Source organism: Helianthus annuus, chromosome 5 (genome assembly GCF_002127325.2).
Source record: "Helianthus annuus cultivar XRQ/B chromosome 5, HanXRQr2.0-SUNRISE, whole genome shotgun sequence".
Lineage (NCBI taxonomy): Eukaryota > Viridiplantae > Streptophyta > Magnoliopsida > Asterales > Asteraceae > Helianthus > Helianthus annuus.
In genome coordinates, this window is record NC_035437.2 from 45,267,192 (window position 1) to 45,278,456 (window position 11,265).

The following is an 11,265-nucleotide window of genomic DNA, read 5'->3' on the forward strand; positions in this document are numbered from 1 at the left end:
ATAAAGCGCATTGCTGATTTTGACAAATCGAAAGCTGCCTTCGATGAGGAGAAGGCCAAATTTGATGCTGATAAGAAGGCCGAAGAATGGGGGCGCGAGGGCCTGAAAAATAAACTCCAAAATGCTGAACAGCAACTGGCCAAGGAGAAGGCCGAGTTCAAGCGATTTGTGCCCAGGATAACGAGCGCGCCTACGCGGCTCGGCAGAAGATTGTTGACCTCGAAGCGAAGGTTGCTGAGTTGACATCGAAGGTTGAAGAGGCGCATGGTGAGAAGGCTGCCAAGCAGCAGATGGAGGTTAGTTTATTTAAAACACTTCTTCTTGCTATGTTGTTTACAAAATGGCATAAGTCGTTTGTCAATTTCCAGGTTGAGTTGTCTGAGGCGAAGGTGCAGTTGTCCCGCAAGGATAAAGATCTCCAAGCTAAGGACATTGAGATTGCTGAGCTCAAACGTCGCTTGAATGAGCAGATTGACAAATGTGAGTCTTTGGAGATCGACCTGGGGGCCGAGAAGGTTAAGGCTGCCACAGCTGAAGAGGCGCGTGATGTTAGCACTGCCGCGCTTAATGTGGCACAGACCAACTACTCCGAGGCCCAAGGCATCGTTGACACGCTTGTGTCTGAGGCGGAGTGGATGCGCACTCGTGGAGTAGTGCTGGTAAGTTTGTAATTTTGTTATGTGCTTTCTACTTTCGTCTGAGTTGCCTCTGATGTTCCGCTTTTGTTGAAGGTTGCCAACTCCATTCTTAATGCTGGGGAATTAGATCGCGCCGTTGCTGCACTCACGGATGCCGCGCGTGCGGTGGGTCATCGAGGGGGCTACCTGGAATGTGCCAGTCATGTTGAGCAGATGCTTGGGCAAGAATTTGATGTGAGCCACTGCTCGGTGACTGAACAGGCTGATGCCGCGCTTGCGCATGATGAAAACTCATATGACAACCTTACTTTGCCTGTTATGGATCTGGTTGTGGAATCTTTGAAGAAAAACGACTGGTGTCAGCGTCTTAAAGCAGTTCTTGATCCACCAGTTACCGTCGAATTGTCCGATGAAGAGCCGGCTGGTGATGACGGTGGAGATGGTGATGATGATGGCAACGATGATGATGGCGATGATGACGGAGATGATGATGGTGATCGACGCGATGAATAGAGTAGGCTGTTGATAGGCGTTTATGCCTTGTAATTTTCTTTTGCAACTTTGATTGTAAAATGCTGCGCTGTTGCGCATGTTTACATTATATGAATCGTTTTCGTTTTTTCCGTTGCAATTATTGCATTGCTGTCAGAACTTAGGTTAAATTAGCTCGAATAAATGGAAGTGTCTTTTAAGTAAAAGGTGACCGCCCGGTCTCGCGCTTTGTTCGCGGAGGACCTTGGAGGCGGTTCTTGTTTCACAAACTCTGAAATGCTGGAGTGTTTTCGCGCTAATCAAAAGTTTAGCATGCATTTGTAACGAAAAAATGTAATAGAAAACATGTCGTATGCTTTCATTAAATCAGAAATTGGCGCTTAAGCCTTCATACATTGATTGCTAATGGCGTATAGCCGACGTAGGAAAGTAAAGGGGGTGCAAGGCCGAAGTAGATTACATATAACATTTGCGCAGTTGTTGCGCGTTCCATGTTCGCGGTAAGATGTGGCCATCTAAGGTACGTAACTTGTAGGCCCCTTTGCCCAGCACCTCGTGGACCAGATACGGGCCTTCCCATTTGGGTGCCAACTTCCCTGGGCGCTCTGCATTTGACGCTTCATTGTCGCGAAAGACGTATTCCCCTGGAGTGAAGGTACAAATGCGGACCCTTGTGTTGTAGTACCTTTCCAGCTGGGTCTTGTACTTGGCTTCTCTGATTCGCGCGATTTCGCGCCTTTCTTCTAACAGGTCCAAGTCAAGGCGTCTCTCCGTTTCATTGTCGACTGTGTTGACCGCTGTCATGCGTGGTGAGGGTAGGCCAATCTCCGCCGGGATAACCGCCTCTGAACCATAGACTAGGCTAAAAGGGGTCTCGCCGGTACTCGTTTTAGACATGGTTCGGTGAGCCCATAGGATGCTAGGGAGCTCATCTACCCAGCCTCGTCGCCTTGTGCCCAATCTGGCCTTTATTCCCTCGACAATGCATTTGTTCACGCTTTCCACTTGTCCGTTGCCTTGGGGGTGCGCAACAGATGTGAAAGTGTGCTCAATTTTCATCTCCTTCATCCACTTCTTGAGGTCTTCCGAAGCAAAGTTGGTGCCATTGTCAGTTACAATCTTGAGCGGGAGGCCAAATCTACATATGATGTGCTCCTAGATGAACTTGCGCACCATCATAGCTGTGGTTGAAGCAAGGGCTTTGGCCTCCACCCACTTTGTGAAGTAATCAACGGCCACTATGATGAACTTGACGGCGCCGGGAGCATCCGGGAAGGGTCCCACCATGTCGATTCCCCACTGCTGGAAAGGCCATGTAGTGGATACAGGGATAAGATCGTTCTTAGGGCGCAGTGTTTTTGGAGAATGTCTCTGACAAGAGTCACATTTGCGAATCTCTTTCAGTGCGTCGACATGCATACCAGGCCAGTAGTAACCGGCGCTCATGATCTTCGCGACAACCATCCGTGGTCCGGAGTGAATGCCGCAGATCCCCTCATGGATCTCCCTTATCAGGTAGTTCGCATCCTGGCGCAGTAGTGGCCCCAGGAAGGATTTTCGGTACAAAATACCACCGTTCATTTCATAGTGTAGGGCTTTGTTTTGGATCTTTCTCGCTTCCGCTCTGTTTTCAGGGAGTACCCCTTTTTGCAAGTACTGGATTATTGGGGTCATCCACGATGGTTGCCCCGTTTCGATCACGTTTACTTGTCGCAATAGCACGGATGGATTCTTGAGCACCTCTATCCTTACATCCTTGGTAAGATGTTGAAAAGAAGTCGAGGCAAGCTTGCTCAAGGCATCAGCTGGCTTGTTTTCGGAGCGATTGATGTGGATAACCTTGTGCGATTTGAATTGTTGAAGCAATTCTCTTGCTTGCTCCAGGTACAAAGCCATGACTTCTCCCTTCGCATCGTATATGCCATTGACTTGACTGGCTATCAGGAGTGAGTCAACATGTGCGCGCAAGCTTTTGGCTCCCATTTTGATGGCGAGGCGTAAGCCTGCCAAAAAAGCTTCATACTCCGCCTCGTTGTTGGTGTTTTTGAAGTCCAACTTAATGGCGTAAGTAAACTTGTGGTTCTCTGGGCTTACTAGGCGCAATCCTGCCCCCGCGCCATCTTCATTTGATGCCCCATCGGTGTAAAGCATCCAAGTCTCATCCGTTGCATCTTTCTCGGGAGTTTCTATCAGCTCGCACTCTTTAATTTTATCGGCCGGCACTTCTGTGATGAAGTCGGCTAGGACCTGACCCTTAATGGCTGGGCGCGGCCTGTACAAGATGTTATGGCCTCCCAGTTCAATGGCCCATTTTGCCAACCTGCCTGATGTCTCAGGCTTCTGTAGTATAGTGCCGATGTGGAAGTTTGTAAGCACAGTTATCACATGGCCTGTGAAGTATCGGCGCAGCCTTCGGGAGGCGTGTAGTAGCGCAAGAACCAGTTTTTCCATTGTGGAATATCTTGTCTCGGGGTCAATGAGTACCCTGCTGACATAGTAGATCGGGGTTTGCACTCCGTTTCTGTCGACCAACAATACTGACCCTACTGCCTTATCCGAGGAGGACAAGTACAGTACGAGGGGCTCTTTTTCAAATGGTGCAGTCAGGGTAGGGAGTTCAATCAGACACGCTTTCATTTGTAGAAAAGCTGTTTCGGCCTCCGGGGTCCATTTGAACTCTTGTTTCTTCACACAATTGCGCAACGTGCTAATGAAGGGATACGACTTTGCGGCGTGATTGGAGAGAAAACGATTAAGCGCGGCCAGTCGGCCGGCCAGTCGTTGCATTTCTTTGATGTTTCGCGGTGAGGGCATTCGTTCTATAGCTTGTACTTTCTCTGGATTCACCTTGAAACCGCCGTTTGTGACAATGAAGCCTAGAAACTTCCCTTCCTCCATGCCAAAAGAACACTTGGCTGGATTTAGCTTCATATTTACGCTGCGCAATGAGTTGAACGTTTTTTCGATGTCTTTCAACATTTGGTCCTCCTCGGGACTTTTAACCACTAGATCATCGATGTAAACCTCAATATGCTTTCCGATGTCACCTGCGAAGGTCTTGTCCATCAAGCGTTGATATGTCGCGCCCGCATTCTTCAGGCCGAAAGGCATCTTTGTGTAGCAGAAGATTCCGAGATCAGTTCTGAATGCTGTCTTATCTTCATCTTCTAGCTTCATCTGAACTTGATGGTATCCTTTGTAGCAATCCAAAAAGCACTTCCATCGGTATGGCGCGAGAGAATCTATTTTTTTATCGATCTCAGGCAAGGAATAGCAATCCTTTGGGCACGCCTTGTTGAGATCGGTGTAATCTACGCACATGCGCCATCCGCCGTTTGACTTTTCAACCATCACTGGGTTCGCAACCCAACTCTGATATCTTACCTCTCGCAAGATCCCGGCTTTGAGCAGCTCACATACTTGCTCGTTCATTGCTTTCGTCTTGTCTGCTCCTAGGCTGCGCCTTCTTTGGACCTTTGGCTCGACAGAGGGGTACGTGTTTAAGCAATGCTCGGTGATGTTGCGCGGGACACCGGTCATGTCTGCCGGGGTCCAGGCAAATATATCCATGTTTCGAAACAATAATTGCTTTAAACGCGTTCGGATGTCTGACAGAATGGCGTGGCCAATTGTCACAGTCTGCTCTAGGTATTTGCGGTTTAAAACCCATTTCTCTGGCTCGGTCGTGGAGACCTTCGCCGCTTTCGTTGGGCGCATTTCTTCGGTTGACATCACTTCCTTCTTCGCATAGATGATTGCCACTCCTGTTTTGGTTGGGAACCCTATCGCAGAATGGGGCGTTGAGGTTACCATGTTTAACTCGCCCTGGGTTTCCCTCCCAATTAGCACATCATGCCTTGATTTTACCGGCATCACCATGAAATTCACATTTGTCGTTCTTGAATGTTTCCCGTCAGAAAACGCAGTACAAGTTGGGGTCTTGCCCTTTCTTGTTTGTCATTGGCCTGGGAGCCTTGAAATCGTGATTCTCCGTCATCAATACCTCCTTTGGCGTTTTTGTGAGCGGAGTCCAGTGCTTGTCACGATTGTCGTCTCTGACCGCTTTCTTGTAACCAATTCGGTCAATTGTTTCTCGCGCATCTTCTCTGTAGCGCGGCCTGTCGTCGTGGCCTTTTTGTGGTTCCCTTCATCGTGGCGCTGGAGAAAGCTTCACTTTTGTTTCTTGAACTTTAGGTTTTTTGACCTTCTGTTCTTTGACGTTTTGGCCCGAAGCTTTCAATTCTTTGGGCTTGACAACAACTGGTATTTTCTTTGCCATTTTCTGAGAATTAGCCCTCAATCTGTCATTCGATCTTCTTGGGCAATCTCTGGCAATGTGACCTTTGATGTTGCAGTTAAAGCACCTCCTGGTCTCATAACTCCAGTACTGGCAGTTAACAGCAATGTGTCCGTGATAGCCACAGCTGTAGCACATTCTGTTATTGTAACGCCCAAATTTCATATTCCAAAAGGGACTATTATCATACTATTATTTAACAAAATTCGGGCATGACCTGTTCGTAATAAGAACAATTCCCTGTAAGACTAATGTGTAATAACTTAAATTACGTCACAGCGGAAAATAAGAGCCCAAAAATTTCGTTATTTACTAGACATAACACTTACAGGAAGGTTCAACTACAAAAATTCATACACTCATTAAAAAGGATTTACCACGTCCCGTTATATTAATACTTCAAGACCTATATATTTTTTTTGTCAAATTATGTGACCGATCCTTCCCGTACAACCCTCGCTCTTGACTCGATCTTCAAACCTTCTTTTCTTCGTAATGATGCTAAGTCCACGCCACCTGCATTCACCACATACATATACATCGGTTAGATACAATGACATCATTCCTAAACTAGACATACGTAATCAATAGCCAGTCCGCGTTCCTTCTTCCCATACTAATCCCCACGAATAAGCTTTCCGTGTACATTCGTGCATTCCAAATTCTTTAACCCTGATAACGATGTTAAAAGAATACTTGCATTCTTATTTCATACTCAGGACAATGGTTTAGTAACTTATTACTTCAACTGATTTAAACTGTATAAACACATACACAAGATTAGTTCGCTAATAAGCAATAAATCCTATTTCAATCACATTCCTATGCATGGGACTAAATGCTCAATTTGACAACCCGTCCCCAAATCCTTTAATGTACTCGCATTCTCGCTTCGACTACCGGCTTGTGTGTTTAATGTTTCTTTACCCGTAACCCCGGGCATAGCACTTATGGAATTGTGCACCCATTTACCCGGTTTGCACCTATTATTGCTCAACTCTTTGATTTGTCTATCATAAATCCTTATTATAGACAAATCAAACATTTTTACATCTCGAACTTTCATATATCATCAATGTATAAGATTTACGTATTAACAATTAACAACAACAAAATGTTTTGTCGCGTACCTTGCTCGAGTCAACGCATAGACCCGTTTTTATACCTCGCTTTATTAGCCGAAACTTTATGGCGACGCAAGTATCCAAATTGCTATTCGCTCCTATGAACAAGTGACTTGCCAACCAAACATTAATTGAATTTGTCAAATGGTATTATCACTACCATTTGACCCGTGTGGTCTAACTGACCAAATATTAATGTTTATAAAACTTGATATTTTAATTTCAAATTCACGCATCCGACCCATTTCGGATTTTACCCCGCTATTTCTTTTATTAGTTACACTATAAGGTAACCTTAACGAAAACTCATTAAATCTTAGTCATTCATGACTAAATTACCAATTTGCCCCTTTTTACTATTAACCATGGTTTTTATCGTTTATATCTACTCCGACATGTATCATATCGTGTCGGAAACCACATTTCGATTTTATCGTATTTATAGTTCATAAAAACAAATTCATATTCTACAAAAGATGTAAGCTTTACTTGCTTTGTGTCCTTTAGAGCTTCTTTGCGTACTTGATCCGTTTAACCCATTCTTCTCCAAGATCCCATATAGCTTGTCAAGAGTCAAGCTATTACATCATATCCATAAGATGATTAGTTTAGCCATCCAATATCATAATAATTAGACCTTATGGATTTTATTACCACATTTATCAAGATACTAGTTTTGGGTCAGCTTGACTTTTAGAAGTCAAACCACTTATAGATAAGTATGTCTTCCAACTATTACATACAAACGCTTTAAACACACCTTAACAACTGTAAACATTCACCCGAAGCAATATTTAGTGTTTAGTAAATTGGTAACTAGAAAATCATATGTTTTAAGTTCATAAAACACATTATTTTCATTGCTGCATTTTTCACGCAGCAGCTGTTCGGGGTCACTTTCTCCCTTTTTAATCACATAATCTGACTTCCACTTTCAAATAAGAATTGTGCTTCATTTAAATACCTTTCCAGGCATATAAAGAACACCTCCATACGATTTTTCTATGATTTTATACGATTTTTGAAAGGTCAGGTTAGAAACTAAATTATGTGTAAACAGCTTGCTGTCAAAACGAATTTACTAACTTTTCATGCTGTTTTGACCCAATAACTCTCATAACCAGCCTCTTATGACCAAATATGAAATGTAATATGCGAAACAACCTTTTCAAGGATATAAGGCTCGTTGTCTAACTCCTAATAACGAATGAGATACGGCCTTTACAAGATGACTATTTAGGGCTGTCAAAAGTGATGAATTTACCAACTTTTCATGCTGTTTTGACCCACTAAATCTCATAACCAGCCTCTTATGACCAAATATGAAATGTAATATGTGAAGCAACCTTTTCAACGATATAAGGCTCGTTGTCTAACTCCTAATAACGAATGAGATACGACCTTTACAAGATGACTATCTAAGGCTGTCAAAAGTGACGAATTTACCAATTTTCATGTTGTTTTGACCCACTAAATCTCATAACCAGCCTCTTATGACCAAATATGAAATGTAATATGCGAAGCAACCTTTTCAACGATATAAGGCTCGTTGTCTAACTCCTAATAACGAATGAGATACGGCCTTTACAAGATGACTATCTAGGGCTGTCAAAAGTGACGAATTTACCAACTTTTTAACACAAACTTGAATCAATTCAAGTTTCATGTAGGCATTTTATCAAACACTTAATGTGCAACCATTTAACACATGATTCTTTAACATGTCAAGATGGTTCTTAACCCTTTAAAACTTGTAGTTTTCACTTGGATTTTCACCAAGTCTAAGCATCCTAGTAATTATTATCATCAATTGACATCAACTAACATAGATTCAAGCTAGGAACAAGTACATCAAACAAGGATTTGGACATGGGTAGAACACCCAAATCGCCACCTTCACTCACCATTATGGGTTTCACCTTAAATCACCAAATTACTTGAACTTATTCATAAAACATAACCTTCAATGGTGATTTTAACACCTCTACATTCACAATTTCATACAATTTCGTAGTGTGATCATAGTCTCACTTCATACCAAATCATAAAATTAACTTCTACAACTTACCTCATGTGTAGAAAGTCTAGATGATTAAGAATCTAGGTTCATGCATCCGATTAGAGCCAGTTTCCCCTTTCAGTTTGAAGGTTTATCTTGAATTAGGGTTTGTGCCCCTTTCTTCCTGTGCGATCGTACGCACCCCCACACACACACACAGTGTGTGTTTTTGAGTTTTTATTTTTATTTTATATTTCATCTTTCCATCTTTTCCAAATCAACCTCACAAGTTTGTCATTTGTTCATAATTAACTTAATTTCTTATCCTTATTTGTTTTAACCAAGCATATAACTAGGTTTAATCACCAAGTTATTTCATTTCCTTCTTTTAAAAGTGGTACATACTAGTAACTGAATAATTCGAGTTTTGGGGGTGTTACAAATCTACTCCCCTTAAAGAAGGTTTCGTCCCCGAAACCTCCTTCATTTCTTTTATAACCCGTCTAGTCTTACTCTTCATTCGTTCATTCATTCAGGTTACATTGGACGACTTACATAAGTATGTTGTGAGGAATTGACGTTTGTGACACATCCCATATTCCATAATTTGAAACTAACATCCTTTCTAGGTTCCTTCATGTCCCTATGTGAAGTGAGCGTATGATAGTACGCATTACCGTAAACATCCAAGTATCAACATTCTAACATAACTATCATTTTTATATCTCATTATCCGTACTTGTCATGAGGATCAATCATTAATCTACATTTCTACCGTCGCTTGAACTACTTACAACCTTATGTCTAATCTTCTATTTAATCTTTCACATTACTTCTTTATACTAACCCGGCATGTCGTGCAAAGAGCAACATATGAGCATTAATCAACTAGTTCCAAGTTTTCATTCAGGGTCCTTAAATCTTCCTCTTATTGACATAAATACTTTCTAAAGATGACCATTGCTAGTCAGTTATTTCATACTATACCATATTTGTCCTACCATTCATTTCATTCATATGTACAAATAATTCACAGATTCTTACCTTTCAATCTAGAATTAAACATTTTACTAACCTCGCCTTCATTGTATAACTTAACGATCTGCAAACCGGATTGGCCCGCTTCTGAATGAGTCCGTGTCAAGGCCGGTTCGATCCCTTCCTTTCATGAATGGCTTCCGCTCATGGGCTTCCTTCTAACAATATCTTGTTTAAATGAACATGGCCAACAAACCTAGCATCAAGGTTAGCGTTTTCCGTTGGTACTTATCATTATTACATTCTTTCCAATTTATTCTGTTTAGTGTTTTAAACACCCACAATTCCTTCGTTTTGTTAATTATTTCACCGACCCATGACAGTTGACTTTCCAAGGTCAAACTGACGTTTCTTAATTATCATGGATGTAATGAAGTACACGATTGTATTTCTTTCCATTCATGCTTACATACAAGTACTTTAACGCATCCTTTCCGTTCTTCTTGCAAAACTTACCCTTCCCGTCCATACTTAAGTTATTATTCGGGTCGTAGCCCGTCATTCATTTTGACCCACAAGAGTCATTTAGTAATATACCTTTCATGTAACTTGCTCACAGCTTATTTCTTTCAACTAAGGTTTCTTGCTACTACAATAGCTTACATCGGTATTACCTACATAGTAAATCAAATACTTCATGCTAATTTTACTATTACTTGCTTAATAACTATCACTTGCTTTATTTAACTGTTCAGAATCCAATTGTAAAATACATTTTGACCATATGTCCACCAACTACCCATTTCTAGCGTATACCCCTACTTAAAAGAAAACATTCTGGCGTATACCCCTACTTAAAAGAAAACATAACCTTTGTACATACCTTGCACGAATCAAAACCTTTTGACTCGTTATCCATAACTTACAATGGTTATTTCTTTTAAATTGTGACAATGCATGCCCATTCATTACACTTATCTATAAGCATAAAACTTGTCAAAATAAACATTAAGTACAAGGTTTAAATGGCGATTACCTTTTGACCCGCATGACTCATTCGTCCCTTTAACCATTCTTTCATACAATCATATTTGTATAGATATATATATATACATATGTTTAAGACATAACTTAGATAATATCCGCTTTTTAAAGAATATGTACTTGCTTAGTCTATATCACTTACACATTCAAACTTTTATTTATTTATTTAATTTTTAATTTTAATCGTTCCTTTCTATGTTTCGAATCCGTCTCGCAGATTCTAACATATCATTCATACTTTCATTCCTTTCATGTTTCGAATCCGTCTCGCGGATTCTAACATATCATTCGTACTTTCATTCCTTTCATGTTTCGAATCCGTCTCGCGGATTCTAACATATCATTCATACTTTCATTCCTTTCATGATTCGAATCCGTCTCGCGGATTCTAACATATCATTCGTACTTTCAAATCCCTGAAAGTCTTACCTTTCTCTTCACCCTCACGTCTACCTACTACCTAATTCTAACAGACATACCAGCAACAATTATCACGGTCTCACGAACGTCATATGCTTCTTGAGTACTGGCCAGGTACACAATCCACATACTAGTTTCGTGTCTTCGTGTAATCGTCACCTTATGCCCGAAGAATTAGGTTTCGGCACGTGTAACATTTTCATAACTTCGTTTCCATCCTATTATTATATTTCATTAAAATTTTTCCTTCATTTGATAAATTTTACCATTACA

General features: G+C 41.4%; 1 long non-coding RNA gene across 1 annotated transcript; it reads right to left on the reverse strand.

Annotated features, from left to right (window-relative positions):
* Positions 1-5,690: 5,690 nt before the first annotated feature.
* LOC110938986 lies at positions 5,691-8,758 on the reverse strand. Its single transcript, XR_002591870.2, has 3 exons — positions 8,620-8,758; positions 6,558-7,129; positions 5,691-5,943 (listed from the first exon to the last, which is right to left on the reverse strand). It is a non-coding gene; the product is annotated as an uncharacterized LOC110938986 (long non-coding RNA).
* Positions 8,759-11,265: the final 2,507 nt, after the last annotated feature.